We start from the raw sequence: 22,310 nt of genomic DNA on the forward strand, positions 1-22,310 counted from the left end.
ACTGGGTCCAGCAGGGCTGGGAGGCAGGGCAGGGGACCAGAGGATTGGGTCCAACAGGGTTGGGAGGCAGAGCAGAGGGTGGGGGTGCCAACGCAATGTGATTAAAATCTATTAATATATTAGGCCTTGCAAGAGGTACAACAATTGCTGACCTTTCTTTGCCCCAGAGATGTCCCAATATTCCTTTCCTTATCTTAGATACTGTCAGGAAACTATTAGGACATGCCTGGGCAAGAAAGGGGAAGGCAGGGAGGCCAGAAGCAGGAATGAAATTTGCCAGTTCCTCAGCTGTGTGAATAACTAGAGTGTGTTTGATGGAATTTTATGTGCCTGGGCTGAACTCTGAATCTGACAAACACACTGGGTAAGATCCTCAGACACCAGAGATGGGTAATAATTTTTGATGGAGGGAGCCACTCCAAAAATTCTGAAAGTGATCACGATCTGCACTCTTCCATAATATTAATGGAGAAGGTAAGGGGTCTGGGATAGATGTTGGGTGCAGAAGAGAGCTTGCAGTGCAGGAAGTGTGGGGTCTGGGAGGGAGTTTGGGTGAAGGAGGGAGTTGTGACTGAGGCAGGAGACTGGAGTGCAGGATCTAGGAGGAGGTGCATGGGTTTGGGTTGTGATGTAGGACAGGAAGTGGATTGTGACTTGGGGCAGGGAGTAGGGTCCAGGAAGGGAAGCAGAGGTTTGGGCTGTGACTTTGGGCAGTGGGGGTTGTGACCTGGAACAGGGGACTGGGTTGCAGGGGTTTGGGTTGTGATCAGTGTTCCCTATAAGATTTTCCATCCATGAGCAGAGTTTGTTTTGTCCTGTGCACCACTACCGAGGGCATGTGCGCTTGTGCGGATGTTATGGAAGAAAGAATGCTAAAACAAGGGATAATTAACAAGGTGCATAACTTTAAGTGTTTATTTAATATGAAGTAAAATAAAAAGAAAATTAATGTTGCAAAATTTTAAGTAGCCAACTTCCTCTGTTTACAGCCCTCTCCCAGACCCTTTCCCAGCTGGACTAGATGATCTCTCGGGCTTCCTTCCAGTCCTATGATTACTGTCAGAATTCAAAACACCAAAAGGATGTTGGAGGGTTTGCTAGCAATAGCAAGAGTCTGAGCTCCAGCAGAAAAGTGTGAACTACAGCATCTCTCAACTTGTATTAGGATACCAAGTCATGACCACAGTGCATCAATGCAGGAATGCTGGAAAAGTGAAAGATGTATCTAAGCCCCCTTTGTGCCTTCTGTAGTTCCCATCTTGACAGAAGCAAGTCCAGCTGCTGTTGTATGTGAGATCAGCCTCGAGGCTGCTCTAAGTCCGCACTGCCCACAGTTCCACAGAAGTCATAGGAGGCCAAGAATAAGCACAGCATAGCACTGCTCTAGTGTCCCTCCAGAATGCCCATATCCTGGGAGCTTTGTGCGAGGCACCACAGAGCCATTTCATTGGCTCTAAATAAGACAGAGCACCCCCTACCTACACTGGGGGTAAGACCCAAGTACAGAAATGAGATCACTGCCTTCAGGGTACTTTTGTACCACTGGAGTATCAAATGGTTCTAGGGCATCCACTGGTGTCATGTGCAGCTCCTGGCCAGCAGATAAGAGGATGCCCTGTGTCTCCAGGGCCAGCGTCATGCCATTGTATCTGGAGATGCTGTGTGTCTCTGTGCAGGAAATGCCTTTCCCAGCCTTCTCCTTCACATGGCCGCACTGCATAATGCTGCACAAATTGCATGGAGAGCCACTGGCACAGCCAGGGAAAGGCGCTCCTTTGCCCCCTTTGCAGTGGTGCTGGGAGCCTGGGGCATGTTGCTGCGGGAGTCAACATCGAAAGAGAGATGCAGCACCTTACCGATGTAAAAGCCTGGCATTAGCACCAGCTGTACAGGAAGAAAAATAATAATGAACCATGTAGAAATTGCCACTTTGAATAAACAGTCTATTCCCAAAGCCACATCCACCTGTAGGCCATTTCATCTCAGGTATGGAACCTAGACCGCACTAAAGTTAATGGCAGTTTGCTATTGACTTCATCAGCGGAGTCAATATTTTTTTCAGAATCCTAGATGCTACATTATTGAACATAATATAAGACAATTGATAGATATCTAGAGAGATAGCTATGCAGAAGTTGACATACACTGGCAGTTTGCTTTACTACCCAAGCACACTTTTTTCTAAATTATTTTCTAAATTATTATTTAAAATTGCTTCCACGACACCGCACTAAGCACAGAAATAGCAGGAACGAAAATTCAATGAGCAGAAGCAGGGAACACCCACCAGCTGCAAGCCTCCTGGTGGCTCAGCCCCCACATAGTTTAAAGAAATTTCTGCCACTACAAACAGCATGATGTCATTTAGCGCACTAATACCGTACTAATACTGCGTACTAATACTGGTTTCTGAGGGTTTCATTCTATTTTTTTCAAATTATAGCACAATTAGTTAAACAGTAAAACAAAATAAGAGAAACAAAAGAAATAAATGGATAAGCAGCCGGCCACCAGAGCAACCCCATGCCGTGTGGTCCTGGCCCTGACTGCTGTAGCAGCTGCTCACCATGCGGCCCCAGGCACCAGCGCAGCCACCCCTTTGGCTGCTGGAGCAGCCACCCACCACATGGCCCCAACCCTGACCCTAGTATAGGAGCAGCCACCCACCACGTGGCCCCAGTCCCAACCCTGGCGCAGGAGCAGCCACCCACCATGCGGCTCCAGCCCCGGCCCCAGCCCCGGCCTTGGCGCAGGAGCAGTCACCCATCACGTGGCCCCAGCCCCGGCCGTGTGGAACCAGCTGGAGCTGGAACTGGGGCGGTAGTAAGGCTGCCCCAGTACAGACAGCTTCACTGTGCCCTTTCTCCATCCCCAATACATGGGGCAGCCACCCGACACATGGTCCCGCCAGCTGAGTCGCGTGGCATCCACCAAACCCACCACCACGCCGCTCACCTTCTAGCAGGAAAGTGATTGGGGAGTGCTGCTCTGCATATCTGTGAAGGAGATGGACAGGCCTAGAATTTTTTGTGCGTGGCTGTGCAGGCACACATCTTGCAGGGAACTATGGGTGTGCCCTAGGGCAAGAGGCGGTTGTGTCCTGCAGACTGGGGTGCAGGGGTTTGGGTTGTGACCGTGGGCCAGGAGGGGATTGTGACCTGAGTCAGGGTATTGGGGAGCAGAGTGAAGTATGGGTGCAGGAGCGGGGCAGAGGGTTTGGTTTAGGTGGGTTGGGGGGGCAGGAGTGGGAAAGAGAGGATTGGAGGGAGGGAGGGGCTAGGGTGCCAGAGGAAGGCTCTGTGTGGGAGACTTACCTGGGTGACTCCCAGACATCAGCCCAGTAGGTTTCTCAGGAAGGCTCCTTGCTTGGCCTGTCCCTGCCCAGGCTACAGGGGCCATGTGCATCTGTGAGTCACTGTGCGCCTGAGGGGTGGGGAAAAAGTGTTTCGCACATGTTGCCTGTTCTTCAAACAGGCAGCTTCCTTGGCTGGACTCTGGCCAATGAGTTTGTGGGAGGTAGCATGTGAAGCCTCTTCCCCCTCCCCCGGGCTCAAAGACAAACAGTCCTGCAGCCACTTTTCTGAGCAGGGGAGTGGGGAGCAGGGCACCTATTTGAGGCTCCCTGCCACATTCATGGGCCAGATCCAGCAGCTTGGCAGGGCCACATCCAGCCCACGGGCTATATTTTGCTCAGCTCTGTTATATGCCCACTGTCCCCTTTACACCACTGTGAGACTTTGCATCATTTAAAGGGACTTAATAGCCCTACGTCTGGCTTGGGGAGGGGGGATTTTAGTTTGGTAAAGCTAAAGACAACTGAAAACAGGGTCTTATAATGCGAAGTGTTAAGTAACCTTCACAGTAGATAGGGCAAGTAGCCCTGTCTATAATTGTACCATCTAGAATTTTTTAAACCTACTGTATTAGACACTAATAATGGAAGATCCTGCTATAACATTTTACGCAATGTGTCTGCTCCTTCTCTCATAAAAATCAGTGCCAAAAGCACAGATTATTACAGCCACTGAGTGGGTGGGGTGATTTTTCACCACCTCTGGCTTTGCCTTGGAACATTAACAAAAACAACGGGTATCAGGAGCTCTTGAGTATCAACTTCAGAAATTACTACTTAAATAATTCTTGCTGGCTGCAGCAGGACTGGCCCATGGAGGGGAGGTTGAGTCTCGGGTGCTCTCAGCGACCACCTTCTGGGCCCGGTATAGTCCTGAGGCTCATGTATAAAGCAAGTACTGGCCAGGATTATTGCCTCTACTATTACACATATTCTCAGCCAAAATAGAAACATCTTTGGTATTAGTTCTATTTTTAATCAGTTTTTAGAGTCATGAATTAACATGTACTAAAGAACGTGCGGTCTAAAGCTTCATTTTGACACTGTACATTAAGATTTAATGACCTACACTTATTTACACCTGCATGAGTTTTTTAATGGACTAATTAATAAAATATATCAGTTTGCCTCTTCAAATGAGACCCCTCTAAGGTGGTATCTTTTAGTCATTTTAAATGTTTAATAAAAGATGAAAAACTTCCTTTATCTGGGACGCACATTCCTCTTTTGACAAGGTGTTTTATCTGAAAGCATTTTTAGTGATGCCTCAAAAAATAATGGAAAGTAAATTCACAATATTCAGTGGCATTCAAACATTTTGTTTCACACACAAAAAAGTGAAGAAATGTTCAACTCCAAGCCAAACTTGTGCATGAGAAAATCTAAATGGCAAACTGTACTACTTTCCAAAAAGCCCTCCTGCTTGTCCTATTGCAGCATGGTAAGTTTGGTTTCTGCAAGATGCTGGGTATGCTTACCTCCAGCTTAGCCCCTCTCAGGAAATGCAGTTACAATAATACTTTGCACTTTCTCATTTTTGTGCTGCAAGGCACTTTCCAAAAGTAATTAATAATTCTGTTTTAAAGAAAGAAAACCTGATCTACAGATTGGTTAAGTGACTTAGCTAAGGTGATACAGGAGTCGAATAGCCTAGTCAGGAATAGCACCCAAACCACATGCTTAGTCCATTCTTAATCTCAGCACTTGGACGATGATGCTGAAAAAATGTACACATGTATTTACCATAAGTACATGAGTAGTTCCATTGACTTCAGTGAGACTCCTCATAGGAGTAAAGATAAGCATGTGCATGAATGTATGCAGGATTGAGGCCTAGATACCATGGTGACTAGCGCCTTATAAAAATCCTTTCTAAAAAAGCGTAGCATTAGGCTGTGGTACCTTTCATTTGGGGTGAGATAAGACTTATCAAACAGGGCTGGAAGAACAAGGCAGGTCTAGTATAGGGAAGACAGTCTCCTATGTGTTTAAAAAATCAAAAGATTGATTCCCCCCCCCCATACACACACACACACACACACACACACACACACCCAATCACAAGTCAGTTTCAACCATTCTCATGGCTTTAATATCAATTTTCTGATTCTATTTTTGGTTCATTTTCTGATTTTCAAACTCCTGGGGTTGGCTATGCTCAAAGATACAGAAAGACAAGCATTGCCAAAGTGAAAGAGTCCAAAAAGCAGCTGCTGAGCTGCTCAGTCAACATGATCTATTTTATCACATGGCTTGAGACTGAAGCTGCCTCAGCTATATATTTTTAGCACATTACAGTGAAGAGCTTATTTGTCTTTTCACTGTGGCAATGGTACTCTCAGTGAGGTGCTTCTGCTTGTGCTGCAAAATACTAAAGAGAGTTAATCTAATGATGAACTGAGAGGCACAGAAATGGGTAACATTTAAACCTCTATTATATCACTTTCAAATAGCCTGGAAACACACAAAACACACCTAACAACTTTGGAAGTAATGACAGTTTACATTTTAATTTGCACTGAATAAATTCTAAAAGACAAGGGTAACGTTATCCAAGGCTTCTGTCTGTAGGGAGTGGGGGAGTATTTTATACAATCAACTGACAGCATGTTCCACGGTAAGATCATTAATATCAGAAGAGGAGAAAATTTGAGTTGTAATTTCTAATTGAGCAATACTTTCAGGCTATGTCTCTGCACTATAGCCCCTTGTGCAAAAAATATGCATAAGAACATAAGCATGGAATAGGGCCACACCTCTTTTGCATAATTAATGAGGCTCCGTTTTTGCGCAAGAGGCTTTTGCGCAAAAACCCCCTCTTGCACAAGAGCAGTTCTGCATTTTTTTCAGGAAGAATGGGTCTTGCGCAAAAATGGAGCCTCATTAATTATGCAAATGAGGCCCAGCGATATTCCACCCTTTGCCTCATTTGCATATTGTTTGCACAAAACAGGGAGGCTATGTCTACACTCGTGGCTTCTTGCGCAATTATGGCTGTTCTTGCGCAAGAATCCACAGAGCGTCTACACTGCCCGCCCTCTCTTGCGCAAGGACATTTACAGTACGGCGTGGTAAGAGAGGGCTTCTTGCGCAAGAGCTACACTCTTTTTTAACAGGTGTAAGCCCTCTTGCGCAGGAGCTCTTGTGCAAGAGGGCAGTGTGGATGCTTGGCAGGGATTTCTTGTGCAAGAAAGCCCTATGGCTAAAATGGCCGTTGGAGCTTTCTTGCACAAGAGAGCGTCCACACTGCCATGGGAGCTCTTGTGCAAAAGCACAGCGTGCACATGGCAGAGTGGACGTTTTCTTGCACAAGAACCCTTGAGCAAGATGTTCTTGCACAAGAAGCCGCGAGTGTAGACATAGCCAGTGTAGACAGTATAGACATTGCCCCTGAGTTACACTCTGATTGCCTCACTCCCATCCTTGCCTTCCTAGAAAAAATGGTTTGGTGAGGGAGAGGTATGCAGACCTGAGGTCAGATAATTTTTCTGCCCACACCATGCTATCTAATCCAGAGGGATGACAGGAATCACCCTTACCATGGTTGCTTCTGCAGCCTACAGGCCATATATCTGCGTTTCTGTTTGGACGTGTGGATCTGCACAGCTCTTGGACCCATGGCACACAATCCAGTCCCAGGGAATTCTGTGAGACAGAAGACAAGCCACCATAGAGCAGGTGTGGTGTCCCTGCTTCATACAATAGGGCAGGGCTACTCAATACATGACCCATGGGCCACATGCAGCCTGTGGCCCATTTGTTTGTGGCCCGATGTGCAGTTTGGGTTTACACAGGGCTCAACATGCAGCTTGTGGGTGGGATCCTTTGAACACTCTCCATAACGGCGAGGTGTCTCCTAGACAGGGTGAACATTGAAAGATGCAAGCGAGCGAGCTGCTGGAACAGATGGGTACAGGGTGTCGGCATTTCTAGCCACCAGGGAGGAGGTGCCGGGAGCACCGGGGCATTGTGGGAAGTGCTTTGTATTCATGCCCGTCAGCGTGAAAGAAGCTATTTGCATATATATTTGCATGTATATGCAACCACACTTAAGTTGCGGCCCTCGCCATGTGCTGTGAGTATCATTGTGGCCCCCAGGGCTTCCAAAGTTGAGTAGACCTGCAATAGGGCCTTGGCATCCAACCAATTCTGAAGAAGTAGCCACTATAGAAAATAGCCACACTACACTAGCGGCTAGCATTATGGACACCACAGCAATAGGCATGAGAGGTGAAATTGAAGTTAATGAGAGTGTTATTCTTACTTCAATGGGGTTGGGATTTCATCTATGACTTTTCTGGTGGGCTTGGGGTTTCCCACTAACACATCAAGATTTATGCCCCAGTTAGTAGAATAAATCACTCGTCGTAATTCTCAGTATGATGGAATTTGATTTTCTTATAGTTATTTTGTGCCAAGGAAAAGAACACCCTTAAATCCCCTGTGTCTGTCTTGTCTAGTTAGACTGAAAGTTTTTTGGGGAGAAATTGTCTATTACAATGAGGGTTTTTTTTATAGTAGCACAGTGGCACCTTGGTCTTGGTTAGAGGCCCTAGGCAATACGGGAATACAAATCATCCTCACAATAATACTGAATTGTCAGTAAAAAGGTGAAAAGATATAACAAGGAAGGTACACATACATTTCATACTAGTCTAGACTCCGAAAATGAAGTAACATGAATTAACCTGCAGAACAGTCACAGGATTTGTGGATTACACCTTGACATGCAATAAGTAGCTCCATAGATATCCAGTTTATATCTGTGCTACCTGCAGATATCCACAGCTCATTTTGGCAGATATGGATGCATATGTGGATACAAATTTTCTATCTATGCAGGGCTCTAGCAATGAATTCTCAGCTAATAAGAGTAATAGCTTATATTTACATTACACCTTTCAATATGAGAAAAACCAAATTTGCTTTGCAGACTACAGAAGCCAAAGTGTACTTTGTGTATCTACATGTATAGCATGCACTCACACATCTTAACCTGCAGAAAGGCAGCTATAAAGGGGATGAAATGCAGAAACCAGTTAAACAGCTTTAAGACAGAAAGAAAAAAAACAACACTCAATTGACTATGCCAGAGGGATGTAAGTGGAAAGGTAGACGGTGATCAACTACGCTAGACACAAAATACTACACTCCCTCATCTCATCACTAAGGTGTCATATCCACCAGAGTAATGACTCCCACATTCTGTCTCCCACCATTGATTTGGGAATAAGCTCAGAAGATGTTTGTAGGAAAGGATACTGTGTGCAGAGCCTTCAGCATTATGCCCTGCTGCACCTCAGGGGTCTGTCATCCAGGTATGACCAGGATATGCCTATTTGGCCTGTGAGATGTGATGGAGACAGGTGTTTCATTGTATTGGTGGCAGTATTTCTTTCATGCTGGAGTTATTATATATTCTGTAACATTCAAAAATTCCGCTCTGGAACCATGACATTCTCTGGTATATAGCGTGGATATGTGATAAAGCAGATGTACGTTATGTTAAATCATTGGGGGTACAGAGTGCAAAGCTTTGTGATTCTATTACACTAAATCTCTCTGCATCTTCACAGCTGTAATCCTTCCTCTTGACAGAAACACTGGAAATATTATGTAGTTGTAGTTATTGAGAACTCTCCCTAGTACCCATAAAAACAATGTTTCATTGCATCTGGGTTAATAGCTGCGGAAAGACTAAGCTCTTCCCTATTGTACTGTGAAATACAGCTACTTCTGCTTTGAATTTTACACATTCCCCCCGTGTAGATAGGGAAAAGGCCAACAGTGCTGCAGATTAACATTCACCAGTCTGTATGTAATGAGGGTTTAATACAGCTTTTGTTAAGAATAGAATTACGGCACTCCAAATACACATGTGATAGAGGTGATTAGCACTCTAATAATTTGGCATTAATCAATTATGATTGAATGATGCAGTAGTCATTAGAAATTAAGGGATAGATTGTGCCTAATACTGGTGGCTGTGTAAGAGTAGAGGTAACAGATAGAGCAAGTTGCTCCTCTGACCCCTCTATGCTCTTGCACCAGGGTCGTACAATTCAGCCCTTCTGGCTTTTAAGACTAACAAGATGGTTTAATAGGTGATGAGTGGGTCTAGCCCATGAAAGCTCATCACCTATTAAACCATCTTGTTAGTCTTTAAAGTGCTACATAGTTTTTCCTTTTGTTTTAGCAAGATCAGACTAACACTGCTACCTCTCCATTACTACATCTGGCTTTTGGAATGCAAGGCCAATGAGATCATTAGCAATGACAGGCACATTGCAGGTGGATGAGGCTGGGGCCAGCATAGGGAGGAACACACCTAGAATAGGGCAGAAAATTTCTCCTGAAATTATATTCTGTCAATGCCAAAACGGCTTGCAGAAGATTTTGTCCAAACAAATTTTGGGTCAAAGGGAAGATGCTAATGCTAAAGTCTCATGATCAGCTTACTGGCTAGGTTCAAGGCCTGGTGTTTTCTGAGCAGAGTAATCAGGGATAGGAAACCTTTGCTCTGAATCAGGCAGAGTAGGGCTCTGAACCAAGCATGATGCCTAACTACCAGGCCAGACACACTCTCTCTCTGACTTTTCAGAACCTTTGCCTAAAACCTCAGATTTTTCCTTTGAAAATAGACATTTCAACATATTCCATTATGCAGGAGTGTTTGAAGGGTCAGTTTTGTTCAGGATGAGTGTCTCCACCTCATTCAAAGGCACATGCAAAACTAAATTTGAAACCTTGAAAAACTGCAGAGGAATGGAACTATTGTTTTCCTGTGAGCTCTGAACACACCCTGCCCACTGGCAAAGGCTGAACATTGATTTGGTACCCATTCATAGAAAAGAGTATTATGTATTGTATCACTAGCATTATCGCTCTGGCTGCAATGAATCTACTTAGAGGAAGGAAATGACACTGGGCCCTAGTGTGCTGTCTCAGAGTTACTGTGAGAAGCCAAATAGCAAACTCAGCAAATGACAACATGTTCCTTGCTGGAGGTTATGTGATGAAATCATGTTCAGTATGTTTACCAGAAGCAAGTGTATGGTGGCAACTTTCCTCACCAGCTTGGGGAATTTTCAGCCATGCCCAAATCAGTCTTTAGCCCTTCCCTCCAGGTTACATTGTTTGGTCCAAACCACCACCAACACACAAAAGTAGTAATGAGGATGCCATGGCACAGGCTTCCGTGTGGCTCACAGGCTTCCATGTGACCCACAGGGCTTCCCACCTGGAGTATCCCTTCTTCAGGGACTACTGCAAAAGCTGTCCTTTCCTGCAGCTTCTTGTTGTAGTTCCAAGTTACCTTTCCCCTTCACTCCTTCCTGTGGCTCTTTGCAGAGATTCCCAGATGGATCTGATTAGTAAACAGGGCTGGCTGTTCCCAGGTCTTTAGTCCTTATTACAGTGAGGTTAACACAAATAAGTAATCTAGGCAATCTTACATGACAGAGTAGCTATGCAGAGAGAATAAAATGGAAAAATGGCTGATTGGATCAGGTGTAATCCTTAGTAAGACAAATCAGGTATCAGCACTTTATGAGGATATGAGTATTGGGCAAATATACATGAGGAATGGCAGTGTCCTAGGAAAAATGGATAGAAAAGTCCATGGCTTTGCTTTGTTCAGCTTTTTGGAGAGAGAAATCCATCATTTGGCTCTTCTAAATGAGGCAAAAACTACTTTTCTGCAGCTGCATACAGATGGGAAAGAGCCTTGGATATTAAAATGGAACTGGGACTTGCAAATATTTCACTCAAGATGCAGAAGATGACATTGGGTGTTGACAGCTTTTCTCAGGAAAGGAGGCAGCTGTATTTTTAAGTGGACATGTTTTTCTCCTAGCGACAAGATGCCGTTTTCCAAAATAAATAGTTAAATATTCAATAAAACAATAAAATGCTGTTTTTATTTTGCTCTCCAGTAAGAAGTTGGTTATATTTCCGGCAGCTAATACAGAAAACAAATCCATTTCAGGACCATGGGAGGTTTTCACACATGACAAATGATGATTGGGAAAGATGTGCTGAGCTAGTAATGTCTGTGATCTCTAGAGCCCATGAATCATCTGACAATGCCAATGTGATGTTATAATAGAACAGTATTTCCCTTTTACATGTTGAAACTCTCTGCTGTCTGCAGTAGATACAGTGGGCGCTCCTTGAAATCAGGGATAGATTCACAGCAAAGTCCTACATCCCAATGCTCCTAAACTTTAAGTACATCTAAAATTGGGGGCTAGGGGGTGCAATTTGGAGCTCTCACTCTACTCTAGCTGGTGCACTAAAAATAGCGAGGATGCTATAGCATAGGCTTCCATATGGAATGCACAAGCAAGTACATATCTGGTAGGACGGGGAGTGCAGGATTTCACAGGTAACTCTGATATACCAAGCTTCCATGTCCTCATTACTATTTTTAGCAAGCTAGGTAGATTAAAGCTAGTACAGGTATATTTAAACAAACTGCAAATCACACCACCGGCTGCAGTATAGATATAGTATCTGAATCTGACAGCTAACATCAGCTGGGACACTTAGTTGTCCCTAAAGGCCTAGAGGCAGGATGACTGTCCTAAACAGACTTTGATCTGTCAGGTGTTCAGAGCACAATCTATAGCCCAACTCTTTACTTTGGCCTTTTGGAGAAAGGCTGGTGATGTCTGGGAAAAGGTGAGATTTTGCTGATTGACCCTGATCAAAATGTTGCATTTATTAATTATGATGGAGTGATGTTTTATTCATTACAATCCAGGAGTTTTATTTTGCCTAGTCTGGGAGGGCCTTGTGGAAGGGTCACCAGGCTAGCAGCTAGTCACTTAGGGCATGTCTGCATTAGGGAATTATTTCTAAATAACTTATTTTGAATTAATAACTCCTGTTATTCCCCAAGGAAAGCAAGAGCTATTATTTCAAAATAACCAGCCCTTTATTTAAAATAATAAGCTTGCTTTGTGGACGCTCTGCTTGTTATTTTGAAAGAAGGGGAATTATTTTGAAACAAGTCCCTGGTGTAGACATGCTCTTAGAGGCCAATTCCTCTAAAGCTGCTCCAGGGACAACCTCATCCTGGTTTTCTTGCTCTTCCTTAGTAGCTTTCTGAGGCAAAACAACCCAGGGGTCCTCCTCAATTCATCTTTCTATGCCTTCCTGCAGAGGAGAGTATAAGCCCCAGCTGCATTTTGTAAAGGCCATAAATATGATCCTACCTGTTTTTACTCCTTTTTTCAGTTCATAATAGGACATGTTCCACTTACAGGGACTACTAGGATTATTGCAAGTGTTCCCAGAAGCATCCAGAGCAGCACATTTTTGTACATTTAAAAATAATTTTACAATTTTAAATGTACGACTTTCTTTAAATGGTAAGACTTAATGATTTTTTGTCAAATTCCAAAATAGCCCAAATATATACTCCATAATGTCCTACACATTCATGTTTACAAGATGTACATAATGATCCTGGCTAGCATTTTCCAAGGCACCTAAGGGAGTTAGGCACATAATTTTTATTTAAATTCCCTAACTTCCTTTGAAAATCTCAGCCCATGCTTATCGTTACACAGTCAAAATGTTTCCTTTATTCCTTAATTCTGTAGGAAGAGAGGGGAGAAAAAAGCTTCAGTTCAAACAGTCCATCTTGGCTTGTTTTCATCCCTCTCTGAGCTCCCTCAGACACCAGCTTGCATCCCTCTCTGAGCTTGCATCCAACAAAAGCTTCTTGTCATTACCTTTAAGGCTCTTCATAACTTAACCCCATCCTACCTAGTTGATTTGGTATCAATTTGGGCATTGACCTTGGCCTTTGCTCCACTCATATGACCAGCTTTTACCATTCACCAGTCAGCTTTCCCCTTAAACACCTCCATGATTCTCCCATACTGCACAGAGATATCCTCTCTGGTGTAATCTGAACAGTTACTACCTGGTATTTCTTCTAATCCTTCCTCACGACTCCTCTGCTGTGATGTCTACCAAAACCCAGACTGCTGATCATGGCTAGCCAGAGGACAAAGCTGTTACTGTTCACCCTCTGCTTCTTTCCTTTTTTCTGACTCCTTTTCCCTTACCTCTACCCTGCTTAAAAACACAGTCCATGAAACTAGCAAAGCTGGGCAATTCTTAACCTGGGTCATTTCCTTGTCCGCCATTTCCTGCCATTCATTTCTTGTTGGTTCCAGATTGTAAGCCCTTCAGAGCAGACCATGACTTTTACAGGGGTGTAAAGCACGCAGAACAATGGTATCTCAAGCTCCACTGGGCTCTTTGAGTGTTGCGGTAAATATTTTATTACAACAAGAGAACATGGCAGAGTAGATTTGTGCCAGATTGCCTACATATATAAAACGCTGGAGCCAGAGGAGTATTGTTGACATAAGCTGATACTGTATGTTAATATCTCTAGTCCCTAATTACATAGGATGTTCAGTGGCTTTTGGCTTTGGAGGCTGTTGCTCAGAAAAGATGCATTAGAGTAATTATATTGTAATGACAGCAGAACATGAGTTAAAGACATTGGTGATACCGTTAATGAACAAGTCAAAAATTGTTTGGAGCCGATGCGGGAGGTATATCCACAAGGAATTTGATTGCACCGATATTGTAATTAAAACCAAGGAGATGAGGTTTGTACATATTTCCTACTGCTCCTGGAAATATTAATTAGCTCAGATAACCACCTGACCCTGGCAGTAATCAGCTCTATTGTACAGAGCAGGAGGAAAAGGTGAATTACCCACCATGTATTTCATAAAGGAGTTGGGGTGAGAAGAACTGAAGTGGACTGGCGAAAATGGATCCCTGGATCTCAAGGGTCATGAAGAGGAGCTATGATAGGTGGTAGGGGAAGCAGAATGCCTCTGGGCTCTCCAACTCTCCATAGGTCAGGAGAAAAGTAAGGGGAGAGAAAACACCTGGCACTGACAGGATGTGCAGGGAAGAGTCAGAGGTGGGAAGAGAAGAACATTTCCCACTAGTTGCAGCCCTAACATGAGGGCAGTGAGGCAGAGAGAACGATCCATCCAAACAGGAATTAATTCAGGAAAGTTAAATGACCCGTGTTACATTGGAGGACAGACTAGATGAACTCATTGGTTCCTTCTTGCTTTATAGTCTATGAAACCCGTCACAGTCAGAACACACAGACTTTGGTCAGATAGCTACTCAGATACTGAGGACATGCAAATGTGTACGCATTCTGAATCCTCATTCAGCTGAAGGTTGTGATGACAGAGCCTGCAATTACGCAACCTTAAGTGAGAGGAGAGACTCATATTTCATACCATTTTGTAAAGGTGAGAGGAATATAAAGAAGTAGGCGGGGGATGTCCTGTCCAAGTTTTGTCCGGAAAGTAAACTAACTAAAAAGCCAAGCCCTTTCCAACCACTCAAAACGAGCAGAAATAAACCTCAATATATTGAATAATGTCAGCAGCCAAACCAATTTCTAAGTGTAGTTTGAGGTGCTGGTTGCACAGCTCCAACAAAAAAAGTGAGGAAATGTGAATTCAGTGCTTGCAAGAAGTGCCATGTGGAGAGCTGGTGAGACTAAAGACTTGTCGTTATTTGCAGAAGAAGCAGACACTTCTTTGCAACACCCTGACAAAAATGCCTCCTCCCTCTTATGAAGGCACCACCTCGAAAGATAAGTGGGTAGCTTGATTTCCCTGCCCATTGAGTCCTTTTCTTAGGTGCCAACGTAGCACGGGGTTCTGTGATCACTCTTTACCGAACCCTTACTCGCCTTTTCTTTTTGGAGAACAAAATGCAGCACATCAGATCTCCCAATAAAAACTAGCCTTTGGAACTTGTGTGTGGGGCAAGAGGCAACGTCCATATTTTTAAAAAAGGCTATTTCTGACTGTGTAAGGGTAGGCTGGACCATAAGATTGCATGGTGGAGGTAGAGCACTGTGCTGGAAAGGCCTGCGTGGATACAAAATGTATAGACAGTTACGCAAAAATGAGCATTTCATATCTGCATCCACATCTGTGGATACAGATACCCACCCATATAAAGCAGATATGTGTGGATTTGCAGGGCTCTATTGCTCTGGTCTAAACTGGAGGTTAGAAGTTTCCCTGCTGAATATTTGTGAGTGACCATGGGCACTGAGAGGCCTCTTTATTCTTTCCTGACAACACCACAGTGTCTGTGTCTTAATCAAGCAGTGTCAGACAGTGTCACAGACACGGGGTGCTGAAATAAGCAAAGCACAGAACAAACACTTCCCTGCTGCTCGTAGCCTAGCCCAGTATTACTTTTACTCCCTGGACTTATCCTCTCAATTTAATACTTCAGACCAGGTGTTATTTTCTGAAGGACTCAGCACCAAATTTACTCAGACCTGAACGCCAGCCCAGGCCTGGAGCTAGGGACAGCCACCCTGATGCAGGCTTTCACTGCTGCTAGTAAAGGCACAGTCTTGAGACAAAACCTCCAATAGTTATAGCTGAGGTAGTGACAGTGGCTGGAGACGTGGTCACAACTGCCTCTTCTTCTTCCAGGCTTTCACCTCAGCATACAGAGGGGCACATGAACTAACCAGCATAGTAATGGGCGGATGCTTAGGCAAGCACAACCTCCACTGAGGTCTAAGAGAGGAGCAGCTTTAGTAGTGCCACATTTTCCATGACTTCAGCTTAAGGCCTCGAATCAGCAAAGAGCTTAAACACTTGGACTGCGTCTAGACTGGCATGATTTTGCGGAAATACTTTTAACTGAAAGGTTTTTCCATTAAAAGTATTTCCGCAAAAGCGCGTCTAGATTGGCACAGATGCTTTTGCGCAAAAGCATCCATGGCCAGTCTAGACGCGATTTTGAGTCAGAAAGCCCTGATCGCCATTTTAGCCATCGGGGCTTTTTTGCACAAAACAGTTCTTCCCTGACTACGCTGGCCCTCTTGCGCAAGTATTCTTGCGCAAGAGGGCTTTTTCCTGAGTGGGAGTGTGAAAGTATTTGCGCAAGAAGCACTGATTTTGTACATTACAAAGTCAGTTCTCTTGCGCAAAGTCAAGCAACCAGTGTAGACAGCTGGCAAGTTTGCTTTTGCGCAAAATCTTGGCAGTCTAGACACACCCTTGCTGTCTGTGTCTCGAGCTGATTAAGGCACACAGTGATGTGGTGTCAAGAAAGAACTGTCATCCCCAGGAAACCAGCTGAGATGTCCTATTGAGTGAGGCTTGTGCTTTGGCTCTTTACAATAATTAAATAGTCTGCACTACCAGACACTTGCTTATTACCCCAGCATTGTGAACATTTTTTCTTTGCTGTCTTGATATTGCATGTTATCATTTGTTTTACCGGAGGGGGAGCAGTAATAGATTTTTGGCCCTCCAATTCTCCACCTTACCTGAGATTCACCTTGTGCAGGAAGGCAGGGGACCAAAGCTGGCCTTATATCATCCTTGCACTTCCCCCAGCATAAATAAGAGTACTCCCAAGCTTGCAATAGCCCCCTCAGTGACATAACTCTGCAAATTTAAGACCCTGAGCCTACAGACATCTATAACCTTACACAAGATCTGTGTTGAACTCAGACAAACTGCTCACTTACGTGCACTGACTCAATGCATGAGGATCAGGGCCATTATTAGGATATCATTTTTAAAAGACTACCCTTCTTCAATTTTCATCACTGAGGTCAGAAGTATGAATACCAAAACTGAGGTTTATATAAATAAAAGAAATTGGAAATGAGAAAAAAAAACCTCTTAAATGTTGCATAAATCAGATGCCTCAGCTTTAGCAAAATATTATGGATTTATGAGGCCACTTTATAATTCATTTCAGCTGTCCCAGAAGTAAAGAGACAATAGTGTTCTGAGGTTGATTGTAAAGGTCATAACCCTCTGCACACCATATATTGAACAATTCCATCATCCCTGCCTTCAAAGTGAATTTAGACTGACATAGCAAAATAGAAAAAATGCTTAATAAAGTATGTGTTTTATTGCACACACACAGAGTCTCATAGGTAGGCACTTAGCAAAGAATGGGAATGACTCTAATAGATGCACTAGAAGAGATAACCTGTTTGCATTTAATATCCCTGTTAACCATGTTGAGAAAAAGACCTCTTTTGTTACTGTGCCAGTTGTTCAGATTAGTTTTATATTTGGCTACTGTATATATTATTCCTTTATTACCTTAGTAAAATACATTTTCATTATGCACAGTGATAAATATGAAATTTAAAACAAAGCTTTTCTGGGCTCTTAGTAAAATCCAGTGTCCTGACAGGCAAGGAATTCCAAAGTTGTCACTCTGTGGGCAGGCAGGAGCTGGGAAATGCTCACCCTCAGGTGATGCACCAGCCTCCTCCCTAGCTGCAGAGATGGTGAATGCTTCAAGGAAACACCTCACTGCTGGAGGGCTGGACCCCCTCAAGGCAAAATGTTTCTTGTGACTAGAGACAAGTCACCCTGGGAGACGCGCTCGCTCCCCTATGAAAACTGTAGCCATTCCCTCTTTATCAGAGCTGAGAGCACCTTGTGCAACTTGAGGGTCACAGAACTTCTCCCTCTCTGTATCAGGTAAACAAATCTAGATCAAGTTCATGAACCATTTCATGTGTAGTGTACAGCCATTGTTTGGACAACTAATTCAATCTAAAACAGGATCATTGCCCGTTGACTTTGATGGGGCCAGGATTTCACCCCATGACATTTTGTAAGCTAAGAAATAATACCTTCTCCCTCCCACACAAAAAAAACACTAAAAAATGCAACCACCCTAAATCCCTAAGTAAATGAAATGTTACACACACACACACACACACACACACACACACACACACACACACACAAGTACACACCTCATACACAGGGTCAGAATCTCTGCTGGTCTAACTCCATTGAAGTCAACAGAACTAGCTCATTTGAGGCGTCTGTCTTAAGAACTTCTCTGGACCCCATTGCTATAGTTTCTCAGCACTTCAGAATCTTTAATGTATTTACCTCCCACATTACAGATGGGAAACTAAGATAAGCGCCACTAAGGACCAGATTCACTGCAGGCATGTCTACACTGCAAATAAACACCCACGTTTGACTTGGGCTCATGGGGCTCAGGCTACAGGGCAGTTTAACTGCAGTATATTCGTTTGGGCTCTGACTGGACCTTGTGAGTATGGAGGGCCCCTAGACCAAACATCTAAACAGTCTCATAGCCTGAGCCCAAGTCAGTGGACACGGACCAACCACGTGTGTTTAACTGCATTGTCAAAGCTTAGGTGTGATGAGGTTGAATGTCACTGGGATTCCTAAAGCCTGAGTTCCACACCTGGGCTCCCTATGCAACAATCAGAGGGAGGGGCATCTCCCAGTGGAATTCACACAAGCCAGGAATTGAGACACCCTCCCTGCCCAAACCAGGCAATGGGAGGCAGCAAGGGTCTGTGTTTATCTGGATACAAGATAAGCATCTAAATCCAAACTACAGGGAGGTGCCTTCCGCTGCTTGTGATTCTCAACTATAAACCCTCTTGTGATGTTAAGTGCCTCCTCTGTTTTATCCAGCTGTGCAGGTGAACTTCCCCTATAACTTTTAGCCCCCTGGATAGGGTACTCTCCTGCCTAGTCTTTTCCCTTCAGTGATATGAACAGAGCACTACCACTTCTTAGGTGGGTGCTATAACCACTAAGCTATGGGCTGTTCTCATAGGGGGCTCCCTATAGGATTGTCAATTTTTCACACTTGTGACCTGGACACTATTTTTTGCTGGGAGTGGGTGTATAGATGTCTCAAGGAGACAAAGCCCTAATATGGGGATGATCCTGATAATATCGGCATGTCAGATCATCCTGGCTCCATCAGTCTCTCCCTGTAAAGGTGCTTGATTGTGGATAAATAGTTAAAGGGTCATTGGACCAGGGAAAATGGATCCTGGGTCTTCCTCCTGTCAGCCAGTGCTCTAATCACCAGGCTGCAAAGTTATTCTCATGCTTGCTCTTTCTTTCTCGTCCAATGACTCTTTCACTATTTAGCTGCAGTAGAACAGTTCCAACAGACTAAGGAAGCCCAGGACCAGAATATCCCAAAGTTAATTCGTTATAGCACTCACCTGAGAGGTGGCATGTCCACCTCTCAAGTGGTGGGAAACTTGAACTAGGGGTATCCAAGGAAAATACCCTAATCACTGGCCTAAGAGTTGAGGGATGTGTTCCCTGTGCTTCAGAGTGTTTTATGCAAGTTCACTGACAAGAGCCTCATTTGGTAGGTGAGCTTGGATTATGAGTACCTGATCAAATATAACAAATGGTCTGGTAGCACTTTATAGATTAACAAAACATGTAGATGGTATCATGAGCTTTCACGGACACAGCCCGCTTCATCTGCTCTGTTTTTCTTTGTCTCTAAGGGAATGTCTATACTTATACCCTCCAGAGGTTGATCGTCTAGCGTTCTATTTAGTGGGTCTAATATAGACATATAAATCAAATGCTGAGAGCAGCCCCCACTGGCATCTCCTCAGTCTCCAAGGAGTAAGGAAAGCTGACAGGAGCATGTGCTCACGTCAACTTCCCACTGTTTGGACACTGCCAGGGCTCCGCTTAAGGCAAGCTGAATCTAGCTACACATTTTATGTAGCTGGGGTTGCATACCTTAAGCTGACCTGCTGGGTCTAGTATAGACCAGGCCTATGTGGTTTGGTTATGAACTTCTAGCCTCACTACAATTGAGTAGGTTCAAATTCTGAATGAATTTGGCTATCCTTGCTACTGATATTCATGACTATAACATTTATAATGTAGGGAGATTTATGCAGAAACCATTTGTGAATTAGACTGAGGAGTCTAATATTAAACTATGACAATAAGTAATGCTAGGATGTTTGCCTGGAGGACATCTGTCTAATGAAGTCTGAAGCTTTGAACAGGCTCTATCTTTTCAAGTCATATACTTTTGATTTTCATAGGTTTTATTTATTTTTCTTCTATTTGGTATGGCTTTTTGGGGGGTGGGGGAGGTTGGGGAGATTTTGTTAATAACCAAATTGTGAACATGCTTTTAGGAGATACCAATTATATTTATAGTACCAATTGCCAGTATTACACTTAATAACATAACAAAATTGTTACAAGAGCAAAATGTAACCTCTTAATAGGAGATTATGAATTAGTAGCAATTAAAAAGTCTGTAGATAGTCTACATTACTTCATTTAAGACCTTCTGTTCTGACATCATGCCTTTTGATATTATTATGAGCTGGTTTAAGCCTTGTTAGGTTTTTTTGAAACTCAGGTAAGAATGCACTCCTCTCATAAGAGAGTTGTAAGGGAAAGTTAAAAGGGACTCCTCTAAAACAAGGCCTAATAGCATCTGTCCAGGAACTAGCCTTATGTGGGCAGAGGATTCCACTGGGTACTGTTCCAACCTGGTGAGTGTGTTTTTGTGTGAAAAAGATAAAGGGGAAGACAAGAATCAGATAGATAAAGCAGAGCAAGAAAACCCAGCAGCAGTCTGTACATACCAGGAGTGGGCACTAGGGGTTTTTTTGGGAGGGGGAGAGGGCACTCCAAGATTTTGGTAAGTGGCCATTTTTCTATGTAGGAGCAGGAGAGTCTGGGACAGATTTTGAGTGTAGAAGGGAGCTCAGGGTGGGGGACTGTGGTGTAGGAGAGGGTGTGGAGTCTGAGACAGTGTTTTGGTAAAGGAGGGTGTTGTGATCTGGGGCAGGTTCTTGGGGTGCAGGGCCTGGGAGGGAGTAGGGGTGCAGGAGAGGATTCTGGCCTGCGGGAGGAATGTCAGAGGGGCTGCAGGTTCTGAGAGGTAGTTGTGACCTGGAGGAGGAGGGAGGGTGGTACAGAGAATTTGGGTGGTGACCTGGGGCAGGAGTGGGGGTGGCCTGGGGAAGGGAGTTGAGGGGAGAGAGAGAGTGCTAAAGGCAGGCTGTGCCCGAGGGGCACTTACGTATGTGGTGCCCAGCCAGCAGCCCTGCAGAACCCTGAGGCAGGCTCCCTGCCTCCTGCCAGCATCCCCAGGCTCCTCAAAACAGCTGTCTGCTCCTTGCGGCTCTCTTCTCCGAGTAGGGGGAGGCTTGCTTTTTAAGGTACTGCAAAGAGAAGTTACACCTAGGGTGTGTCTAGACTACATGCCTCCTTCGACGGAGGCATGTAGATTAGCCAGATCGGAAGAGGGAAATGAAGCCGCGATTAAAATAATCGCGGCTTCATTTAAATTTAAATGGCTGCCCCGATCTGCCGATCAGCTGTTTGTCGGCAGATCGGGGGAGTCTGGACGCGATGCCCCGACAAAGAAGCCTTTCTTCATCGACACAGGTAAGCCTGGTTTCACGAGGCTTACCTGTGTCGATGAAGAAAGGCTTCTTTGTCGGGGCATCGCGTCCAGACTCCCCCGATCTGCCGACAAACAGCTGATCGGCAGATCGGGGCAGCCATTTAAATTTAAATGAAGCCGCGATTATTTTAATCGCGGCTTCATTTCCCTCTTCCGATCTGGCTAATCTACATGCCTCCGTCGACGGAGGCATGGAGTCTGGACACAGCCCTAGGGAAGAAGAGAAGAAAGTTGTCAGAAGTAGTATGGCGTATGAATACTATGGCAGAGCCACAATTAATCACAGTGAAATGTGGAGGGGGAAGAATATTGTAGGGATTTCTAAATTTCTAAAGCTAAATTAACCTGATCCCTGATTTGAATAGCTTTGTGCAGAAAGAATTTTTTTCAGAGAGATGCTTCATCCTTGCTCATTAGCAACTCATTCTCATTCTGCTAAATTTTCCTGGAACAGAACAGCCTTCCTTAAATTAGAGAAAAGTGAAAGAAGAATCTTGCCATCGTCCTAAATTAATAAAGCTCTGTCCTGCTCTAAATCAGCCCAACCATTGACTTACTGCACCAAGCAGCAGGTTCGCAGCTTACAAAGACTCACAATGGGAAAAACCTTTCTCTTCACTTCAGCGCCACATCTGATAGCCCTTAGGCA

The 22,310-nt window shown here is 44.3% G+C and overlaps 1 long non-coding RNA gene across 1 annotated transcript in view; it reads right to left on the reverse strand.

Moving 5' to 3' along the window:
• Positions 1 to 710: 710 nt before the first annotated feature.
• Positions 711 to 22,310, reverse strand: part of LOC142831156 (uncharacterized) — a 29,126-nt gene continuing 7,526 nt past the window's right edge. The window contains exons 3-5 of the long non-coding RNA XR_012906823.1: positions 21,275 to 21,435; positions 3,315 to 3,423; positions 711 to 1,884 (exon numbers count right to left, since the gene is read on the reverse strand). This is a non-coding gene — a long non-coding RNA (uncharacterized LOC142831156). The remainder of the gene's footprint in view (positions 1,885 to 3,314; positions 3,424 to 21,274; positions 21,436 to 22,310) is intronic.

This window comes from Pelodiscus sinensis, chromosome 12 (genome assembly GCF_049634645.1).
Source record: "Pelodiscus sinensis isolate JC-2024 chromosome 12, ASM4963464v1, whole genome shotgun sequence".
In the NCBI taxonomy this organism is placed as follows: domain Eukaryota; kingdom Metazoa; phylum Chordata; order Testudines; family Trionychidae; genus Pelodiscus; species Pelodiscus sinensis.